Raw genomic sequence first — 23,231 nt, forward strand, 5'->3', positions numbered from 1 at the left:
ATAAAACATGACTCCTGGATTTCTAGCTTGAACACTAGATTGCATAGCACTGGATTGCACAGCAGAACCATTTCTTGAGATTGGGTATTGTTAAGCAATGGCAGGTCAAAGGAAAGTGAGGGTGGAGAAGCAATGAGCTCTAATTTCATTATGATGAATATGAGGTATCTGCAAGATAGACAAATGGAGAAACCTAGAGGTAATTGAATATATGATCTGTCATTCAAGAGGAAGCCCTGAGTTGGAAATAAGGATTTTTTAATCCACTTGTAGACATTAATTAAAGACTTGGATATGAAATGGTCTGGAGAGAATGAAGAAGGCCTATAATGGGCTCCAGAGGAACAACCAAAAACGAAGGGTCAAGTAGAGGAGAAACAGCCAGCAAAGAACTGTGAAGACTGCCCAGAGAGATAAGAAAATACAGGTGAGCGTGACACTGAGGAGTTCTGGGAATACAGCTTTTAAGAAGGAAGGACTGGACAAACTCTTTAAAATGCCATCACGAAACGTGAGGACTGACACATGTCCCTACTCCCCAGCACAGAACCTGACTGCATTCACATATTCATTTGTCAAATGAATCCTTATTAAACATCTTTATTTCTTGTCCATGGTACATTATTTCTCATCCCGGGAGCATGAGACAATGACTACAAGGCTGACTGGCACCTGTTATACCTGGGTTCCATTGGCTGAGGAGGTTTTGTTCTCAAGGATGGGTCATTATATTGTTTTCTGCTGCTTGTCATGAAAAAAGCTATAATGTTTTATTGTGAATTACTTTAATTAAAACAACTTCATTTAGAAGGCTTAAATTTAACTGTTTTGTTCACAGAATATAGGACTAAGAAAGAAACAGCTCTCCAGGACTAGGGGGTATAGTGGGAGTGAGGGTCTCATATAAATCAGAAATCTATCAAAAAATGAAGCTGGGCACCATGGCTCAGGCCTGTAATCTCAGTACATTGGGATGTCAAGGTGGGAGGATTGCTTGAGCGTAGGAGTTCAAGACCAGCCTAGGCAATATGGCAAACCCCATCTCTACAAAGCGATTTAAAAATTAGCTGAGTGTGGTGGCATGCACCTGTAGTCCCAGCTACTGAGGAGACTGAGGTGGGAGGATGGCTTGAACCTAGGAGGTTGAGGATTCAGTGAGCCATGATTGCACCACTGCACTCCAGCCTGGGTGATGGAACAAGACCCTGTCTCAAAAAAAAAAAAAAAAAAAAAAGCATTTTCTTTTCTTTTCCCTAAACAACCTCATAGGTACAGGCAGATGAGCATGCCCAGACTATCAACCATCTCCTTCATCCACAGGACAGGATTAATAACAATGACTGAAGGCATTGGATGCCTACTAGGGGCTGTACACTGTCAGATATTTTACAAACATTCATCTAATTCTAATACAACAAAAGACATCCAACACCACACAAGGAAAACTGAGAAAATGTACTTGCGACAAGTGATAAATGAAAGGTTAACACTAATAATATAAACAGAACTTTAAAAACTTAATAAAAACGGGAAATAATAGAAAAAATGGACAAGGGATATCAATAATTAATAGAAAAAGGTAAAAAGGCTAATATTCATATGAAGAGATGTTCAAACTCATTTATAATTTAAAAATGCAAATAAAAACAAGATACAATCTTTTCTATAAATTGGCAAAAATTAAACAGAAGGATTATGCCAGCATTGGTGACATTAGGGCAAGAGGGCACACTCTTATGTTGCAATATTTTGAGAGACTCTTTCAACATTTTAAATCCTTAACTTATAACCTAATAGGTACTACTACGTGCCAGCATAGGTTGTATGAATGTTTGTGAACAAGAATGTACTATTATTTGTAGTTTTTTAAAAATTGGAAATGGCCTAAATATGGAACCAGGAGCATATAATGCAACTATTAAAAATTAAGGGCGGGCGCAGTGGCTCATGCCTATAGTCCCACTTACTTGAGAGACTGAAGTGGAAGAATTGTTTGAGCCCAGGAGTTCAAGACTTCAGTGAGCTATGATCACACCACTGCACTCCATTGTGGGTGACAGAGTGAGATCCTGTCTTAAAAACAAAACAAAACATTGAGAAGTATCTATTACCAATTTTGGGAGATGTCTGTGATATATTGTTATGCGAAAAAGCAATTTAGAAAATATATTAACATTTTAAATAACACTTTTTAAAACCTCTAATTTGATACAGAAAATTAGCAGGGCGTGGTGGTGGGTGCCTGGAGTCCCAGCTGCTTGGGAGGCTGAGGCAGAAGAATGGCGTGAATCCGGGAGGCGGAGCTTGCAGTGAGCCGAGATCGCGCCACTGCACTCCAGCCTGGGCGACCGAGCGAGACTCCCTCTCAAAAAAAAAAAAAAAAAAAAAAAACCTGTAATTTGAAAGTTGTATATGTGTGTATATATATATTATATATAGACGGCCAGATAATGATATATCATATTAGTTTTCTATTGCTATTACAACAAATTACCACAAACTTAATAGCTTAGAGCAACACACATATATTATCTTACAGTTCTACAGGCGGAAGTAAGAAATAGTCCTCACTGGGTTAAAATCCATGTGCCGGCAAGTCTGTGCTCCTCCTGGAGGCTCCAAGGGAGAATGCATTTCCTGGCCTTTCCCAGCTTCTAGAGGCTGCGTGCAGGTCTTGGCTAGTGTCCCATTTCTCCATGTGCAAAGCCTGCAATGTTACGCTGAGTCCTCATGCTCCATCTTTTTGGTTCTGCCTCTTTTGCCTCCCTCTTCTATTTTCAAGGACCCTTGCGATTACACTGAGCCTACATGGAAACCCAGGATAATCTTGTTATCTCAAGATTAACTGATTAGCAAATTGAATTCCATCTGCAACCTGAGTTCCCCTTGGCCATGTAACAACATATTGACTGGTTCTGGGGATTAGGATGTAGATACCTTTTGGTGGCGAGAGCATTGCTCTTCCTATCGCACATATGCACATATCTATATTCGTATAAGTATCCAAAAAAGTCTGGATGTATATATATTGAACAGTGATTTCCTCTGAGAGGCTGTATTTGAATGTACCTTGAAAAATTAAATACCATATATGTGTTAAGTATTAATAATTATTCAATATGGATGTAATGTAATATTGTAAATTAAACTTGTCACTTAGTGGCAGTATATCCACCAAAGAATAATATCAGAGGAATTAAAAACAAATGTGTCTGTTCTGATTTATGACACTAAAGAAAGAAATAGATAAATCTACAATCATAGTTGAAGGTTTTAACATCTTCTCTCAGTGATTGACAGAACAAGGAGACAGAAATCAGTGAGGAAATAGATTATTTGATCAACAATTTTAACCAAATTCATCTGGTTAAAAATGTGTAGGACTATGCACCCGACTACATCAGAGCACACATTAATTTCAAACGCAGAGAGATTATTCACCAGTATAGAACATTTGATGGGACATAAAGCAAATTGCAATAAGTATCAAAGAATTGTAATCATACAGATTGTGTTCTCTAACCACAGTGGTATTGACTTAGAATCAAGTAACAACAAAATATCGAGAGAATCCCCCAAATACTTAAACAATACACTTTTAAATAACCCGTGGGTCAAAGAGGAAATCACAAGGGAAATTAGAAAATAATTTTAACTTACTGGCAATGAAAGCACAGCATGTTAAAATTTGTGGGCTTCAGTAAGAGCAGTGCTTAAAGGAAAACTTAGAGCTTTAAGTGCTTATATTAGGAAAGAAGAAGGGTACACCTATTACGTACCTACAAATTGTTTTTTAATTTTAAAAATTAAAATAATTATATGATAAAAATGATCATATATGCAAAGCACCCTATGTAATTCTTGACATATATTTATTATTTAAATAAAACTTCCCTGTTTTGGAAAAAAAGAAAAGAAGAAAGGAATAAAATCAATCCTAAGTTACCAATTTAAGAAACTCAAGAAAGGAGCAAATTAATCTCAAAAGCAGAAGAAAGGAAATAATAAAAATAGTAGAAATTAATGAAATAAAAAATAGACTAATAGAAAAAAATCAACAAAATCAAAAGTTTATTTTTGAAAAGATTAACTACATTGATACATCCCCAGCAAGTCTGATTTTAAAAAGAGAAAGGAAACACAATTCACCAACATCTGGAATGAAAAAAATGGACACCGCTATAAATTCTACAGGTATTCAAAGGATAGTAAGTTAATATTATGAACATTTTTATGCCCATCAATTTGGCAACATAAAATGAACAAATTTCTTGAAGAACATAAATGACCAAAACTGATATAATAAGTAATAGAACATCTAAATAACCACATATCTATTAAGGAAATTGAATTTTTAATCAGGAACTTACCTACAAAGCAAACTACAGTTCCAGATAGCTTCATTACTGAATTCTACCAAATATTGAAGGAAGAAATAAAACCAATGCTACACAAACTCCTTCATAAAATAGAATAGGAGGGAGCAGGGCTCAGCTTATTTTATGAGGCTAGAATAGCCTTGATACCTAATGAAGATATCACAAGAAAAGCTGATCATAGACCAATATCCTTTATAAATGTAACAGAAATTGTCACAACCCCGCAATATACACAAAGGATAATACATCATGACAAAGTGGGGTTTATCCCACAAATGCAAGGTTGATTTAACACTTAAAATCAAACCAAATTCACCACTTAGTAGAATAAAGCAGAAAACTCATATTAGATGCAGAAAAATCACTTGACAATGTTCAATACTCCATCTTGCTAAAAACCTCTCAAAACCTCTCCAAACAGACTTAGAGAATTCACGAGACAATTCTGAAGGCTGCTCTGCCTGTACCTACGCTTCACTCATTTTTAACAAGTTGGTCTTTGAAAAGAACCCTGAAGTTGAACCAGGATTGTTTTCTGCCACAAATATGGAGGAATTCCACTTTGAAATACGCAGTGCAGTCAGTGTGCAGATGGGCAACAGAAAAATGTTGTGGCCAACTGAAAAATGTTCTCCCCAGGGAACTCAATACCAGAACCATTAAGAGTACTTCTCAGCCTTTGCTTTCTACTGGAATTACTTGGGGAGCTTCAATGCTTTGGCAGCAGTTTTTGTTTTTGTTTTTTGTTTGTTTTGTTTTGTTTTCCAGCATTATTTCTCTTTCTCTTTTAAAAAATACTTTAAATTGAGGTATATATAACATCCAGTACAATGTACAAATCTTAAGTGTCCATTTCAATGAATTTATTATTGTTATGAACTATAGACAACATGAAATTTAGCCTTTTAAACCATTTTAACTATATTATTCAGTGACATTAAATACTTTCACATTGTTGTACAACCATCACCACTACATCTCCAGAACTTCATCTTCTCAAACTGAAACTGTATACCCATTAAACAGTAACTCCTCATTCTCCACTGCCAGCCCATATCAGACACCATTCTACTGCGTCTCTATAAATTTGACTATTCTAGGTACATCTAAGTGGAATTATACAATATTTGATCTTTTGTGTCTGGCTTATTTAACTTAGCAAAATGTCTCAAGGTTCATCCATGTTGTTTCATGTGTAGGAATTTTCTTTCTTTTTAAGGCTGAATAATATTCCACAGAATGTATATACCACATTTTTTAATCCATTCATCTGTCAATGGACACTTGAGTTGCCTCCCCCTTTTCACTACTATGAATAACGCTACTCTGAACATGGGGTGTACAGTATTTGTTTGACTCCCTGCTTCCAATTATTTTGCGTATATACCCAGAAGTGAATTACTGGATCACATAGTAATTCTATGTTTAATTTTTTGAGGAACTACCATACTCTTTCCCACAGTATGGTAGTTCCTCAAAAGCAGCTGTATACCATTTTATATTCCCACCAACAATGCACAAAAGTTCCAATTTCTCCACATCCTTGCCAACATTTGTTATCTTCTGTTTTTTTGTTTTGTTTTGTTTTGTTTTTTTGTTTGTTTTTAAATAATGGCCATCCTAACGGGTGTGATCAATAGTTTTGGCAAATATCTATATTTGTGAAAGCTACCATCACCCAGAACAAAATATAGAGCATTCCATCACTGCAAAAAGCTTCCCCGGCTGGGCACGGTGGCTCACATCTGTAATCCCGGCACTTTGGGAGGCTGAGGCAGGTGGATCACCTGAAGTCAGGAGTTCGAGAGCAGCCTGATCAAAAAGGTGAAACCTCATCTCTACTAAAAATTCAAAAATTAGTTGGGTGTGGTGGTAGGTGCCTGTAGTCCCAGCTACTTGGGAGGGTGAGACAGGAGAATTGTTTGAACCCAGGAGGCAGAGGATGCAGTGAGCCGAGATCGCGCCACTGCACTCCAGCCTGGGAGATGGAGCGAGACTCCGTCTCAAAAAAAAAAAAAAAAAAAAAAAGCTTCCCCATGTTCTTTCCCAGTCAATTATTCACTCCCCTACCCTTGCTCAACAATTGCTCTCTGATTTCTATCACCAAAGATTATTTTCCTGTTCTCGAACTTCATATAAATGAAACCATACATACAAGTATGAACTGTTTTGACTTCTTTCATTAAATGTAATAGTTTTGAAATTCATCCATGTTGTGTGGCTGTTACCACTCTTTTTTACTATTGAGTGGTAAGCTATTATAGAATATACTGTGATGGATTTATTCATTCTGCTGAGGATAGACACGTGTTGTTTCAAGTTTGGGGCCACTATTCATAAGGCTGCTATGAACATTCTTATAAAAGCCTTTTTGTGACCATGTTTTCATTTACCTTGGGTAAATACCTAGGAATTGAATTGCTGAGTTATTGCTGATATGTGTATGCTTATTTTATAAGAAAGTGCCAAATAATTCTCCAAAGTAGTTGTACTATTTTATAATCCTACCAATAATGCATGAAAGTTCCAGTTACTCCACATTCTTATCAGCATGGTCAATCTTTTAATTTTTTCCCCACCATTCTATCGAGTATGAAATAGTATCTTATTGTGGTTTTGATTTGCATTTTCTTGATGACTTTGTCATCTTGGGGCTTTGTCTACCTTTTCCTGTACTTACTGGCCAATGATATCACTTCCTTTACCAAGGGTTTGTTTAAGAATTTTGCCCATTTAAAAAACTCAGACTTATTTTTAAATTTATAGGACTTCTTTTTATACTCTGAATATACCTATGCCATTTATAGGAGCTACGAATATTTTCCCAGTCTGTAGCTTGTCTTTTCAGTTTCTAAATAACATCTTTTGATGAATAGAAATGTTTAATTTTAATGAAAGCCGTTTTATCCATTTTTTTTTTTAAGGGTTAGTACCTTTTGTGCTCTGTTCAAAAACTCTGTCTACTCCAAAATTGTTAAGATGTTCTCTTATGTTTTCTTTCTAAAAGCTTTCAGGTTCTGGCTTTACATTTAGGTCTCAGTTAGTCCATTTTTTTGTTGCTCTAAAGAAATACCTGAGGCTGGGTAATTTATCAAGAGAAGTGGTTTATTTTGGTTCATGTTTCTGCAGGCTGTATTGGAAGCTTACAATCACAGTGGACAGTGAAGGCAGAGCTGGTATGTCACACGGTGAAAGAAGTGAGAGAGAGAGACGGGGTAAGTGCCAGGCACTTTAAATAAACAGATCTCATGTGAACTCAGAGCGAGAGCTTACTCATTACCATGGAGATGGCACCAAGCCGTTCATGAGGGATCTGTCTCCGTGACCCCAACACCTCCCACCAGGCCCCACCTCCAACATTGGAAATCACATTTCAACACGAGATTTGGAAGGACGAACATCCAAACTTTATCAAGGTCTATAATCTATCTCAAGTTAATTCTTGTGTATGTAGTGAGAAAGGGGTTTATTATTTTTTTCATGTGAATATTCAATTTTTTTGAGCAATTTGTTTTTTAGAAAGACTTCCCTGTTCTCCGTTAGATTGCTTTGGTCAAAAATCAGTCAGCAAAGCTCACTCTCCCAAGTTGAAACAACTTATGGACAAGAAGTTATTGAAATTAAATGGTGGCAGACATGTCAAAGGAATATTGCAGGGATTTGATCACTTTACGAATCTTGTGATAGATGAATGTGTGGAGATGGCAACTAGTGATCAACAGAACAAAATTGGAAAGGTAGTAATATGGAAATAGTATCATCATGTTAGAAGCCTTGTGACGAGTATAAACAATGGCTGTTCAGCAGGGAAATCCATGCCCCCTCTCCAAGGGGCCTGTTTTATTTTTATGTAAAAATTGGGTCATTTATGTTTTCATATTAAACTTTTGGTTAAATATACTTTTATGATAGTAAAACAAATCAATTAGTCATATATATTTCCTGCCTCTTTCTTCTGTTCCAGTGATTTATATGTCTGTCTTTTTTTTTTTTAGACGGAGTCTCACTCTTGTCGCCCAGGCTGGAGTGCAGTGGCACGATCTTGGCTCACTGCAACCTCCGTCTCCCGGGTTCAAGCAATTCTCCTGCCTCAGCCTCCTGAGCAGCTGGGATTACAGGCGCCCACCATCACTCCCGGCTAATTTTTGTACTTTTAGTAGAGACAGGGTTTCGTCGTGGCTGGTCTCAAACTTTTGACCTCAGGTGATCTGCCCACCTCGGCCTCCCAAAGTGCTGAGATTACAGGCTTGAGCCACCGCGCCCGGCCTCTATATGTCTGCGTTTGTGTCAATACCTTGGTGTTTTGATTACTGTAGCTTTAAGTAGTAAGCCTTGAAATCAGGCAGTGCAATTCTACCAACTCCGCTTATCTTTCAAAACCGTTTTGGCTATTTTGAATCCTTTGCATTTTCATATAAATTTTAGAATCTGCATGTGTATTTCCTCACAAAAAGCCCTGATAGTATTTTACTAGGAGTTTCATTGAGTTTATAGATTAAACTAGAGAAAAATCAACATTCAATACTGGACATTCCAATCTATGAACATAATACGTATCTGCATTTATTTAGGCGTTTTAAAATTTTAGTAACATTTTGTACTTCTCATTGTAGAAGTCTTATACATCTTTTTTGTAAGATATTTTCTAAAATACTTTGTGATTTTGGTGACTTTATACTTAGTATCACTTTAAATTTAATTTTATAATTGTTCATTGCCAGTGTATACAAATACATTTAATTTTTAATATTGCTTGTGTACCTTGTGATCTTGCTAAATTCTAGTAGAAATCTAATTCTACTAGATTTTTATGAAGATTCCATAGGATATTTTTTTTTACATACTCACTGATGTCATCTGTAAATAGTGACAAATTTGAAACTCCTTTTCCAATTTAGATGCCATTTGTTTCGTCTTCTTGCCTAAATGGGCTGGCAAGAACTTCTAGTTCACTGTTGAACACAAGCGGTGAGAGCAAACATCCTTCCCCTGTTCCCGGGGAAAGGATTTATTGTTTCACCATTAAGTATGATGCTAACTGTGGCTTGTTTTTTAATGCCTTTTACCAAATTGAGGAAGCTCCCGTCTATTTCTAGGTAGGTGAATGTTAGCATTCTAATGATCTGTATCCTTATATATTTTATTCCATCTTCAAACATCTTCATGTACATTTTTAACAAAAGCTAAAATGAAACAAAACAAACAAGCAAACAAAAACTGCTGCCAAAGCACTGAAGCTCCCCAAGTGATTCCAGAAGTCAGCTAAAGCTGAGGAATACTCTTAATGGTTCTGGTATTGTTGAGTTCCTTGGGAAAGACATTTTTGAGTTGGCCTTTTCAGAGCTGTTGCCCACCTACACATGGTATTGTGTATTTCAGAGTGGAATTCCTCAATATTTGTTGCAGAAAACAAGCCTTGTCCCAATCCAGGCTTCTTTTCAAAGACCAACTTGTTAAAAATGAGTGAAGGGTAGGTACAGGCGGAGAGCAGCCTTCAGAATGTCTTGGGAACTCTCTAAGTTTCTTTGGAGCTGAAGTAGGAATGAGCCATCATCCCACTTGTCTTTACTGGACAGATCGTGATGCTTAATATGGAACGCATGTGCCCGTGGATTGACGAGAAAGCTGGTGTCAATGCCAGTCTTCTTCCATGTGATAATCTTTGTTGTCTGCATCATCCTTTGAGCTTGACCATCTACTGGATGCAATTGCAAGGGCAATTCAGATAACCCGTTAGTTCACTGACTGCCGAATATCAACTGAAAAAACCTGATTCTTTCACTAGGACACAGCATCAGAAACTATTTTATCTAGTGATCTGTCAATTGCAAGCAAGTATGATTGTGCCATAAAGATCTATTTTGTTGCTGATTGCTCAGAGCCAAAGATAATTATTTTATTTTTCACACTTTTGGATTGCACTCTTGTAGGAAGGTGTGGATTACACTGCTGTATCTCTGTTTGCTGTTTGGTAATGTTTTTCCCCATAAATCTCTAGAGTTTGGTTCTCTTGCCTCTCCCTTGTCTCCTCTCTTGTTAGGGGGAGGGAGGGCACTGGGTTCTGTCCTGAAATCCAGGCCACGAAGGGATATATCCCTGAACTTGGACGTTCTCTTCTGGATCCCTCCTCTCCGGTAAGGCACTGGCATCTGATTCCATGTGAATAAGGCTGAGGTTCTCCTTGCCATTCCTGTCAGAAAGATCAAGTCCTATCTATCCAGTCACCCTTTTCTTACCTTCCACCAGGCTCAACCATTCACACTAAACCTCTCACATAGCTTCACTCTGTCCATAAGTCCAAAACATGTATATCCCTCTTGTAGTCCAGAAAGGAGTTTGTAATCGATATAAATTATATAGACATAATTATAGACACAAATCTACAATTTCTTGACTCTGAGACAGACTCAAGGGCTTCCCTTGGGGGTCGCATTTTTTGTAGATGACATTGTCCTTTAAGGATAAGTGTTTGCTTTCTCAGCACTGATTTCTTAATGTAAAGCAGAAGAAAGTGTGGTTTGTGTTTTTAATGTTCTGGCACGAATTCAGAACTCAGTACCTGCTTGATATTCTGGAAGGCATCTCTGTGATGGTGAATTTAAAATCATGGAACAAATTTTTTCTAGTGAGCTATAAAATACTTCGGCAGTAGTTTATATTTATTGAACAAAAATGTGGTAAAAACTGAGTAGCTTGTAAGCAGTAAATACGGGTGCTTAGGTTCTTATTTGATGGGTCACTGGTGGCCTCTCAACATGTTCCTGCAGTTTTAGGTTTGGAACGCTTTTGAAGGGAGTTGGTGTAGCCCACTGGGGTTGCCCCACTAGTGTGAGGCTTCATTTGTTTATTGCTTTGGTTGGTTTTCAGTTTTTTTCTCCTTATAATTAGACATACACTTTTTAGCTTTCAAGTAAACTGTGTAACGTCTGAATCCAGATAAAATTAGACTGGCTTCTATGTATAAACTCTTAGTGTCTCAGATTATATTTTAGAAAATTTGTTGACAACTTGTTTATTGAACTTGCATTATTACCAGTTTATTGGATCCGGATTCTTAATAGTATGAGTCACTTCTTTCCCAAGACACTTTTCTAAGCTGTCTCCCTGCCTAGGTTGCTGTTGTTTTCTACAGCATTTCTAACAATATCAGCTATGGTGTTGATCATTGCAATGGACCACGTGAGGAAGTGTTCACTGTTGACTAACTGTCAAGAACTGCAGTATTCCTAGCTCAGGCATGACCGTTTCTGAGGACTACTGCAATGTCCTCCTAGCCTGAAGCCTATTCTTTGTCTAGACCCCTTGAGTAAGATAATTTTATAGTCAAGATCACATGAATATTCACATCCAGTCAGGAACATTATAATATTGCTGAGTCTTCACCCTAATGGCAGGTTCACTTAAAGTAGCAGTTCCTGAGAAAATGTACACATTGTACACTTATTTATAGATAAAACTTTAGATATCACACAGCCAGAGCCAGATTTGGCTCATCTCCTTGTATTCTCTTGCATACATTTTCTGCATTCTGCTGACTGTGGGCAACAGCTTTCTGCCAGTGTAATATGGACAAAATTAGTATGAGAATTCTCTTTGTTATTGTGATGTGTTAGTTATTGTGTGGTTTCACTGGCTGGGGATATTACTTGGGATGAGTTCAGTCAGATTTTATTGGTAATTTCATATCAGACTTTGCCCTGAGTCATCTAAGAAATGGAAAAAAATGAAATGCTGAAGGAGATATACAGGTCTTTAACATAAGCAACACAGCTCTTGGTTCCATTTTTGAAGGAACATGCTCTCAGCAATGTCTGATATTATGGCTGTGATAATCAGTGGTGCTACTCTCAGTGAAATAATGATGATGGAAGGTCTTACTTATTAAAATACATGAGTGGGTTCCATAAACTGCTCAGGGACCACCATTTCTTTTGCACAAAGGAAAGTCATCAAGGAAATCCTGGGGCATATACTGATCAACATCAAACTCATCAGTGTGTCCCAAAGTGCTCATTTTAAACCAAAGGATCTATGTGAGTACCAGGATGAAGGTCAGGAGTACTGAAAATGAGTTTATCTGCCCTTTCTGGCCCAGTTTTCTTCTCAATACAATCCCACCCTCGGCTCTGGAAAACAGATGGAAGATAAGCCTATGCTTCCATGTAGCCCTTCACTGGAGAGAAAACAATTCTAACCCTAACTTGTTCCAAAATATTGAATATCCATATATACAACACAGGAATTCAAAAGGAACAAAATTTCCCAACATTGATCAAAATGGTCCTTGGCATGCAAAATTTTTTTTAGTTTCTAATCTCATGGTATTTCTTTCATCCTATCCTGTAGTCAGTCATACACACCCAACATTTGAGATCTCAGTAGACGGATGAAAATTTTAGGGTGATTTTTACTATGTATTTAAAATAATTGGTAACAATGCTTCCTCTTATTTTTTCCTTAGGGGTTACACTGCAGTCATAGCTGATGAGATGGTGTCTTTATTTCCCTTCTTAGGGTATTTCTGGCCATTTCTACAAATAGAATCCTAACCATTGGCCTTTCATCATTCATCAATTCCTTCGACACTCTTACTGAGCTCCGCCTCCTCATTCTCATGCACTGTGCTAGGTGCTGGAGGTAACAGGATGAGCAAAACAAGGCCCTGCCCTTGAAGAACTCACAGTGTAATAGGGGAGTTAGCCTTGTGCACAACCTTGTTTTCTACTACTTAGGAGCCAACAACTGAGAGGTGACCAGAACACATTATTATTTTTTTAAATAAGTGGAGGAAAATCATTTTCTTTTACAGTAATAGAGTTGAGGAAAGACTGTTCCATTTTAGGTCCACACTTGATTTTGAAGAGTCAGAAAAAGACAATTGGGGAAAGTTATTACAGTTTTGTATTTTTAAAATAATGGAATATATTTTCATCATGTATTTCTTAAATGATGGAATCACTTTTGCTTAGCCTTTGGTATTTCATGTTTTATTTATACATTTTATAAATGGCCATAAATGCAAAAGTGGAGAGAATAACTGAATAGTATGGGCTATAAACCCAAACTTTTCATTTGTGAGGATTTGAAACATAATGTAAACATTTGAATCCATTTAAATTCTAACCACTTTCATATATAATTCTTTTTTTAAAATAAAAACATATATGTGTAGATTCTTAGATTTGTATAGACAGAACAGAAGTTAAGGTAGGGCAAGAGAAGCCCAAAGATTATATGATACAATATTCCTTTTCAAGAAAAATAAAACAGAAAAATACTTGGCAACAGTAGCTAAGCAACATATTACAGAGCACATTGATTTTGAGAAAAAAAGACCTGTTCATTGTTGTATGAAAGACTAAAACATTTTAGAATACTATTATTTAAGATTAGTGTGTTATATATTGATGATACATCACTGTTTTATTCATTTGGTACTTATTTTACCTAAAAGTCTAAGTTTATCTTCGAAGTTAATGAAAGGGGAAAAGATCCTATTAGAATAAAAGATCATTTTAAAAGATGTTCAGAAATCAGAAATACCACTGTTTCTGTAGAGCAGAACATACTAAAAGTGTAAATTTTCATATTTTCTAGCTTAGATTGACTAAGTCCCTTTGTCTTTACACAATGAACATTTAGATGTCATCATTTTTCATTTTCACACATTAATTGTTTAAAATTAGTTCACTATAAGGCTATCAATTAAGACAATATATAGTATAAACATTATCCTGGTTTTAGTTGCTTTTTTTTCCCCTAGAAATCCTTTAAGCTAGTGTATTTTTAAGATGAGAAATTCCATTACAGTGATTACTCTTCTAAAACAAATTTGGTCTATTTTGTTAAGTAGACTAATGTCTTCCACACATTGATCATTCTACAAACTACTAAAAGCTTTATTAATCATGTGTTAAATTTGTTAAGGAATTTTAAAAGCTTATGTACCCTACATATTCACTATTCCATGTGATACTTCAAAAAATGTGAAACTGGTTTGATAGGTATTATTTTCTCCATTTTATGTGTGAAAAAAAAAATGAGCAGTTCAACGAATTGCCTGAGACTACCCACTGGGGATGTCAATAATAGAACTGGGAGAGTTGGTCACCCAACCGGTAGAGTAGAACCCTCTGTGCTTCTGAATACAGTAGCCACCCCCTTATCTGCAAGGATATATTCTAAGACCCCCAGTGGATGCCCAAAACCTTGGATAGTACTGAACTTTATACATACTATGATTTTTCCTATACCAGTACACCTATGATAGTTTAATCCATAAATCAGGAATAGTACTCTTGTGATGTGGGGTCATTATTAAGTACACTAAAGGTTACTTAAACACAAGTGCTGTAATACCATGACAGTGGACCTGATCATCTAGATGGCTATTACATGACTAATGGGCAGGCAGCCTAAGCCAAAAAGAAAATATATTGGTTTATGTAATGAGGAAGATCAAGGAAAATTCTGGCTTTAGAAATGTCTGGATTGTGCAGTTTGAATGTTATTATGACCTTTTTCTCTGGTTTTTGGCTTTGCTCTCTTCCTCCATGTTGGCACCATTTTAAGGTAAATTTTTCCGTGTGTCGGCGAAAATGACTATAAACAATTCTAGACTTCATTGTACTTTCAGGTAGTGAGTCGTAAGAGAAGAGAGTATCCTTCAAGTGTTTAAACAAAAACCTGAGGAGGTTCTGACTGGCCTGACCTAGGTCATGTGCGTATCCAGAAGTCCCACATCTGTGGCAAGGCAGCATCCACAGAACATCATCTCTATGATAGTGGATGCAGGGTTATGCCACTGACATGTCTACCAGTAGGGAGAGCCTGTTGGGATAATAAAAATAAGAAATTCATATTATGCCATCTATAAAAATTTTTGCAAACATTTGAAGTGTTGGACAATATATAGTGTTCCATTCAAAGTGATTGGCATAATTTTAGAAAAGTAGAATTCTATGAAATTATGGAAAATTTTAATACAGAGAGTGCATACTGACTGCCTAATAAGGCTAATCTAACTGGCTGACCTGTTCTATCTGTCCTGTTGATCTGTAGTGTTTTCTGTTTGTTTTCTTTTGTTTATGTTTTTTGACGAAGTTTTGCTCTTTCTGGAGCAAAACTTCCAGGCTGGAGTGCAATGGTGTCATCTTGGCTCACTGCAACCTCCGCCTCCCGGGTTGAAGTGATTCTCCTGCCTCAGCCTCCCAAGCAGCTGGGATTACAGGCACGCACCACCATGCCTGGCTAATTTTGTATTTTTAGTAGAGATGGGGTTTCACCATGTTGGCCAGGTTGGTCTCCAACTTCTGACCTCAGGTGATCTGCCTGCCTTGGCCTTTCAAAGTGTTGAAATTACAGGTGTGAGCCACTGTGCTCGGCCTGTTGCTTTTTTTAATTGAACTATATTTTAGCTTCTTTTAAAAACAAATCAATCTTGACAATACTGAAAGTACATTCCTGCGTGGAAACTATCAGCCATCTCTTTTATGTGGAGCAGCAGCAGCTGTTCCCTTCGATGGTTCATTTGCTCTCTCGTTAGCCACAAGCACCGTCACTCCCTATTGTCTCTAATGCTGAGGCTGATTTCACTTGCCCCTTGCACTTGTTTCTCCTAGAATAGAGAATTGCTGCCGTATACTCATATCTCTACTGGATGCGGAAAAAAGAAGCTTAATTCAGGCACAGTGGAAAAGAGCATCTTTCTTTGACGAAATAAAGAATATTCCTCCGTGTGTAATATGCAAATAAAAGATGACTGTATTGAAAGAACCACAGTTTAAGAGGCCAGTATGAATTAAACCATAATAATATGTCTAGGATATGGAGAAAATGAGGGAATGAAGAACTTAGACTGCAAAAAGGACTGAAATTTCAGCAAGCAATTGTTTTTAACTATGAATGAAATATCTGATGCTAATATAAATTAGGTTCTATATTAACTGAAAAAAATCCCCAGATATCAAAAGCTTTTACACATAGCAAGTTTATGAAAGAGCATCATAGAATACAGCAGAAATTGTGTGTCTTTCACTGAGATAAGCATTTGTAAACTTCATTTTACTGGAAATACTGTTGACAAGTATATTGAAGTTACTTCTGAATACTTACAGACAAGTCATATGAAAACAATTAAATTGGTTGCAGCATTTTTATTGCAGATGATGAAAGCACATATATAAATAATATCACCTAGTTAGCAATATGTAATCGGTGACATTGATCAGAATTTTTGTGTCAGAAGGTGAGAGGCCCTAACTGGAACTCAGCAAATGACTTATCTTTGTTGCTAGAAACGTTTTGCAAAATGCATCATCAATTGGTCAAAACCAGTCACTGTGACTCACCTCCTGCAATGAATAGTGTTAATGTGAAAACCCAAATTCAAGAAGGCTACATTATCCAAGAGACATAGAATTTAGATCTCCTAATTATGTCATTTTGCAGGAAGTGCCTTGTGCCAAAGAATTTAAAAGGTAATATAGTATGAATGTGTGGTAATTGACAATGTGAACAGAATAAAATCCCATGGCTGAAATCCAGATACTCCAGGGCTTCTTTTTATGAATTACATGTATGGTTGCCTGTTGTAGTACATGAACTTCTGTGGCTGAATGCTGTGAGATATTTCTGGACACTTTTATATCATTCAAGAGAAAATCCCTAAGCAATCCCTGACAATGAAAAGTGAATCAAAGTATTTAATTATTTTGGCTGATATTAGAACCTATAGACTTTGAATATTTCCCTGCAAAGGCATTCACAAACAGATGATGCCTTTTGATATGGTTTGGCTGTGTCCCCATCCAAATCTCATCTTGAATTTTAAGCCCCATAATCCCCATGTGTCATGGGAGGGACCCAGTGCGAGGCAATCGGATCATGAGGGTGGTTTCCCCCATGCTGGTCTCATGATAGTGACTGAGTTCTCAGGAGATCTGATGGTTTTACAAGCATCTGGCATTTCCCCTGCTGGCACTCATTCTCTCTCCTGCCGCCCTGTGAAGAGGTGCCTTTTACCCTGATCATAAGTTTCCTGAGGCTTCCCCAGCCATTTGGAACTGTGAGTCAATTAAAACTCTTTTCTTTATAAATTACCTAGTCTCGGGTGAGAACAGACTAATACACCTTATAGAAACTAATTTGGCAAGAAATAACTTGGCCCAGTAGCCTATACTACAATCATTTTCCTCAAATGAGAGTCATAGCCTGAACTACATTATCAAAACTGTAGAGATTAAAACAAAATTCCAAAAGGTTTCTCTGACTTCCAGCTTTATGAAAATACATTAACACTGCTTAAGTTTACCTTTCTAGTTTGTTATTGATACTATGAACAAAGGGGCTACAAATTGAAGTTTTTAAATGCAAAGCAATGAATAACTAAAAACTAAATACATTGCTGTTGAAATTCCAGAGCTGAACATATATCTGTAGATAACGATGATTGTACAAACAGAGCCTATACATGTTAAATAGTATCAATGTTAGTCTACTCTGTTTTTGCACATGAAACTAGGCCAATCAAATTATTGTTCCAAGCTGAATAATTTGTGGTTTAGGTTTCATGGCCTGACAGTGATGTCTAATGATAGATTACAATGGCAAGGAGTAACAAATTGTGAAAGAAAACTTCAATAATGAAATACGTCTATTTTTTCAATATTGTTTTTACTTTAAAATGTCAAATATCTCTCTGTCATATGTTTGTTTGTGCTATGTTACATGCTTTTGTCATTATTCAAAAAACATACAGTATTTTTAAAAATTTCAATAGCTTTTGGGGTACAAGTGGTTATGAGTTGTATGAATTATATAGTGGTGTATTCTGAGATTTTAGTGCACCTGTCACCTGAGTCGTGTATGTTGTACCCAATATATAGTACTTTTATCCCACACTCCCTTCCTACCCTCCCACTTCTGAGTCTCCAAAGTCCATTATATCACTCTGTATGTCTTTGCATGTTCATAGCTTAGCTGCCACTTATAAATGAGAACATACAGATCATAAAGTAATTTTGGTTGTTTTCTGGCACTTAACTAAACTGACATCTAATCTGCCTCACTGATTTACGTGATTGGCTGGCTTCTGTAGGCATTTGAATGAGTGACCTCTGCCTTGACCTAAGCCTCTATATGGTGCTCTGTCATCCTTTGATGAAAGACTATATTAAAGAGAATAATCTATATGATTTTTATAAATAGAGAGTCCAAAGAGTAAGAATTTGTCAGAGTGTCTCCAGCACTGTCTAGAGGAAAAATGTACCCAGACCAAGGGCCTCAAGGATATTGTTACTGTGGAGAGAGATGCATTATCTTTTCCTAGACTGATAACAGTGACTATAAATATCATTTAACTAGCTGTCCTTGATCAGATGAGACACTCACCAAGCAACAGGAACATTCCTGATCTGGCCTTAGGAGAGACTGTAATTACCAGGCACCAGAGTATCTTGTCTCTTCAGAAGTGAATCTTTTCCTTATACATTGTTACATTTTCTTTCTGCCTTATGTAGCAGCTTCTTGTCAGTTTGGGTAACTAAATAAGTCACTAGAGACTTATCACTCTTGGGCATCCTGACAAAGTATCTTGACCTCTAAACAATGGACCAGATCTTGCTACTTGTTTATATTTATATTTATAACTCAGTGTTCTAAAAACAGTTAGACCATACCCACTACTGTTCAGCTGAAATGATGTATGAGTATTTGGGAATAATAGTGAGAGGCTCCCTTACTACAATAATTTAGAAATAAAATTACTATTACTTTTACTTTGAAAGTAAAAGAAAATATTTCTTATGTGAATAAAATAAGTTAACTTAAGCAATGGTGAATACATTTGGAGAAATTTTGGGACTCTTCAAAGTGCTCATCAAAGTTGCTAGTAGGTAATTCAAAGAAAAGATAGTTTCTACTGATACATTTTTCAAATTTATTTTAATCTAATCTAGTGGCATTCCATCTTGAAAAATTTACCCAGTAGGCTAGCTGAATATTTAATGGACGTCTACATGAGAGTAGATTAGGCCAAGCCTAGAGTGCTCATGCTTTCAACCTCGGCCTGTGGCTGCTAGCGCTTTGCTAGGTAAGGCAAAGACAAGGTGGTTAATGGCCCCGATAGGCTTTTTCACAATAAATTAATTAATGTGGGTTTACATTCTTCTCAGAGGCGAATAGACATTCTCTGACATGCACCCATTAATATAAGTTATGAGACAAAGTATTTTAATTATATATCATGCCACATAAAGCTTTATAACTTGTACCAACTCCGTCAATATTGAAGTCAATAAAAGTTGAGTGACTGCGAAATAAGATTCTGAACAATTAATCTTAAGGCTAAAATAGTATGAAAAGTGAATAGAAATTATAGATGTATGTAAGTTTATTATATTAGTCCAATAATTAAAATTTCCTTTAAAAAAGTCCATCATGACTATATTGAAAAAAGTTCGTGTCTGCCCTTTAGAAATAATTTTAAATATACTCTGTTGGCTTTTTCTAACTCATTGAATCCTCAGACACGTTTTAAGCAAATTAATTAAGAGTGTTTGTTCTAAGAACTACTGTTGGGAAATGATAGTATATAATAGAGATACATTTCTGCAAGAGAAAACAAACATTAAACTGAGATGTCAATGAATGAGAAAATCAGACAGTCCTTTTTAAAAATCCTTACTGTAGTGATAGTCTTAATAAAACCACAAAGCATTTGTTGGAAAGAACTGAATCCTGAAGGTCATGTAGTTTAACTTTCTACCCAATGAATAAATCTCTCTTACGTCATCCCAGATAGTCATATAGCCTCTCCTTGAACATTGCCTATGACATTGGATTTATTACCTTTCTACTTGGTTCATAAATTTTACCTTCTATCCAGCTTTAGAGTTCTTTATTTACTAATATATGCCATACAACTTCTACTAGACTGTAGTCTCCCTGAGGGAGGAATCTATATTTAAATCCCTAAAGCCCTGTTTACAACCAGTGATGTCCCTATGATAATATTACTGAAATAATAAGTTGTAGTTTGGGAACATTCTTCCTATTAGAAGATTTCTTTTTAAATTGAGCCCTTTATCTTCTATCAACTGATCCAATTCCATTCTTAGGAGTCTCTCAGCCCAAGGGTGGGACTTCCTCCTTTAAGGTGAAGCTTACAATCTTTGGCTCCTTGTTATTGCTTTCATTATCCCTTTCACAATGTGGGAAAGAGCTGATCTGTTTCTGTCATTTCAAAATAACTGGTATTCATGACACGGCAAGGTCTCAGATTTTACTGGACACAACTCATCCCTTTACTCATCAAGACACACTGATTCTTTAGTTAATTTAGTTGCAATTCAAGTCAGTCTCTATTCCTAAAATTGCCTAAGGATATCCTACTCCAAGAGAGAAGCTTCTTTCTGGGTGGTTCCAAGAGTCGCCACCTGACTATGATGAACACTGAGACAGCACAGGTCACAGGAAATAATCCCATTTTCAGGTAGTTTTGTGGTTATGGCATCAGCCTCATTGTGAGGTAGGAAGCCAAAATGGCCAATTTCTTTTTCTCAGAAAAGTTTACTCGAATATCTATGAAAGATATCCTTAAAATTTAAAGCATAGACTGTTTTACAACCACAAAAGACTATATATCACCAATTTCGACTTCCTCACTTTGTAGACAAGGGAGTCAAAACTCAGAGTGTTTGTCCTAAGCCAGGCATGGTGGCATGTGCCTGTAGTCTCAGCTACTCAGGAGGCTGAGGCGGGAGGACCTGTGAACAATGTCTGTGATGCCTCATTGAGAAGAGAGAAGCCTGGGCCAGCAGCGATGTTTCAGGCAAAAGAGGAAGTTCTGAGTGTGGACGTTGACAGTGAGTCTGACAGGAGGGAATGAATGAGGGAGACACCATTGAGGAAGCATCAACAGGGCCTGGCTCGACACATAGAACGAGGGTGGCAGGGACCTTAAGGGTATCAAAAATGATGGGAATGTTTCCAACTCATGACTCAAATAATAGCAGTGCTAATAACAGGAACAGGGAAGGCATGAAGAAGAGCTCTTTGGAGTTCAGGGGTTCAGGTCCAGACTGGGCAACATAGTGAGACTCTGTCTGTTAAAGATAAACTTTAAAAAATAGTGTATTGTCCTAGATCATGGGAGTACTGGAAGTATCAGAAGTGGAGACCAAGACCCCTTATTTCTCTTTATCTCTATTTCCAAAGAGCTCTTTTCTCATGCCACTCTCCTCAGATGTCAAATTGGATTGTGTTTTCTATGTCATGTCCTGTCATGTAAAATTTGAATATTAAAATCTGCCAGAGGGAAATAAGTGCTTTTAAAGGTATTTTGTGATTTATCACGTAAAGAACTTAAGGATATGTGTTAAATAAACCTGAAATAACATGTCATTCTATTTCAGCCCTCTCTCATGAAAAGAGAAAACCTAGTTGTCTTCGAATTATCCTGTATTAGTCCATTCCCACACTGCTATAAGGAACTACCTGAGACTGGGTAATTAATGAAGAAACCAGGTTTATTGACTTACAGTTCCACAGGCTGTAAGCATGGCTGGGGAGGCCTCAGGAAACTTAAAATCATATCAGGAGGACAAAGTGGAAACAAGCACATACATCTTCACATGCAACAAGAGAGAGAAAGCAAAGGCGGAAGTGCTACACACTTTAGACAGCTAGATCTCGTGAGAACTCACTCACTCACTATCAGAGTGAGCAAGGGGGAAATCGGTCCCCATGATCCAATCACCTCCCACCAGGTCCCTCCTCCAACACTGAGGATCATAATTTAACATGAGATTTGAATGGGGACACACAGCTAAAGCATATCATACCCTCAAATCTTCTTTTCTTCAGAAAATTTAAATTCTTTTAAATTGAAGTAGCCATTTTGGAAAGACAGAAGCATAAATAAATAATATTGAACTAGGTGATGAGATAATCCAGTATTTGGCCTGATTAAAGGTAAATATTTGTCAGTTCCAACATTGAATACTTGGCATTATTTGTTGTGGGAATATTTATTTATTATATTGGAATATAATAACTTTTAATATATATATAATACACTAAATACATAATATATAATTAATATTATAATATATAATATTAATATATTATAGTTGAATATTTTATATTATGCAATGTTTATTATATATTTATTATATGTCAATATTTTAATATATCAGAGAGAACAATACATATAATCTTTGGAGTTCAGAAAAAGTGAAATAGGCCTGAAGTTCATTTCTTAAAAGGTGCCTAGATATACTAGAAACATGAAGAATGAAATGAATAAACTCGTAGGATGACTTCTTCCTTTGCCATGAATTGTTGAGGGTTGTAATTATACAAATTTGGACTCACGGACAAGTACTTTTATATTTTGAAATGTTTCACCAAATAAATATTAGTTTATTTATTAATATTTATTTAAGTTTCTTTCTTTTTCTCTCTCCCACTCATTTATTTGTTACAGTATTTGTTCAAAAAGTACAAAATGTCCACGTGACAGGCCCCTTACCTGGTACTAAGTAATATAAACACGACTATGAAGCATTGATTTCCTTGATCTCAAGGAGGCAACCCTCCTTGGAGCAGTCCATCATGTGACTAATTATCATGCAATAGCGTCAGAGTGAGACATATGTCTAAAGTGCGGGTGAGCCAAGAGTAAGTGATAATTTCCAGTTTAGGGGTTGAGGATGATTTTACAGAGTAGGTAATAAATGAACGCAAGCTTACCTGGTAGGGAATAGGGAGGGAAAGGTGTTGCAGAAATAGCACAAGTTAAGGCATGCAGGTATAGGCACAACAAGTTTGTTGGCAGTGCTCTAAGTCAGA

At 36.6% G+C, this 23,231-nt stretch overlaps 1 pseudogene; it reads left to right on the forward strand.

The window, feature by feature from the left end:
* The first annotated feature begins 7,948 nt into the window (after positions 1-7,948).
* Positions 7,949-8,168, forward strand: LOC107966949 (small nuclear ribonucleoprotein G-like; annotated as a pseudogene).
* The last annotated feature ends 15,063 nt before the right edge of the window (positions 8,169-23,231 follow it).

The sequence above is a fragment of the Pan troglodytes genome, chromosome 8 (genome assembly GCF_028858775.2).
Source record: "Pan troglodytes isolate AG18354 chromosome 8, NHGRI_mPanTro3-v2.0_pri, whole genome shotgun sequence".
NCBI lineage: Eukaryota > Metazoa > Chordata > Mammalia > Primates > Hominidae > Pan > Pan troglodytes.